Raw genomic sequence first — 1276 nt, 5'->3', positions numbered from 1 at the left:
AGCAATGTGTTTGGGAAGATTTCCACCCATTGCTACTGCTTAAAGAACGTGATTTCTGTTTGTTTGTCACTATCATGTCATTTTATTCCATTTAAGCTAGACCATAAATAGTCACTGATCTCAGAAGGAGACAGTCACATTGACTCAGAGTTTATTTCTCTAAGTGACTGGATTTCTGGATCAGAAACACGCTTCCATCAGGAACTCCTAAACTGAAGTCGGTGGGTCCTGCAAAAAATCATATCCTCACACTTTGTATTCTGAAGTTTAACATCAATCTACATATTCTGTTTCACAATACTGGGGCAACAACACTTGCAAATCGATAAAAGTTTTGTCTTGCGATATATTTGGAGGGCAAGGTAACCATTGAGATTAATTTCTCAGGTTGTACAAAAAACCAGGAAAGAACAAATCCGTTATTCGTCTCCTTGCACTCTTTACACTTTTCTGCCCCTTTATCCGGGGTGGGGTTCGGTTTTAAAGCCACCACCATCCGTTTGAGACTCTGAAATGGAAAGAAACGCGGACAGGATGGAAGGGTTCTGGATTAAGAAAATGTGCTAACTGACTATGTTTTGCACTATTGTCTCTGCTCTGATGTCTGAAATCTGACCCACCAGCTGTACTGTGTATTGTTTTAACTGCTCGCTGGATGAGCCAACATTCATGGTCCATTCCTAATTGCTCTTGAACCACTGCAGTCCCTGTGATAAATGTTTCACAACCGTGTCAGATACAAAGTCCCTGGACATTGTCACCAGATGATGACGGTATTATGTTATTTGCTGGAACGTCCCAATCGATCTCTCCAGTAACCATCCATGTTTGTGTTTAACAGTTACTGATTCCATTGAGTCCCTCAATCAGATTGAATATTACACCAGTCACAGTTTGGGTGATACGGATCCTGGATTAGAAAATCCTGAAGGGAACTCCTCCAGTATTCAGGGTGGGTACATTTTTATTTGTTACCATCACGTTTTTTTAATCCATCACGCAGTCTGTTATCTAAAATCAACAACTAAATATATCAGAACATAATCGCTGTAAAATGATGCTGCTGAATACATGGGGATTTGCTGACGGATTTTAGTTTTTAAGAAAGGAGAAATAATTTGGATGTCTGCAAAATAATACCGATTGCAACCAATACTTTAATGGAATGAAACATTCAATTATTGTGATTTCTGACACTGTTGTGTGGGAGGTGAAATGTGACATTTGTGTGTATGTTGAATGGGTGATTCAATGGGACAGATGTGACTTTAAAACG

The sequence above is a fragment of the Heterodontus francisci genome, chromosome 21 (genome assembly GCF_036365525.1).
Source record: "Heterodontus francisci isolate sHetFra1 chromosome 21, sHetFra1.hap1, whole genome shotgun sequence".
NCBI classification, from domain to species: domain Eukaryota; kingdom Metazoa; phylum Chordata; class Chondrichthyes; order Heterodontiformes; family Heterodontidae; genus Heterodontus; species Heterodontus francisci.
This window is presented reverse-complemented; position numbering follows the sequence as displayed.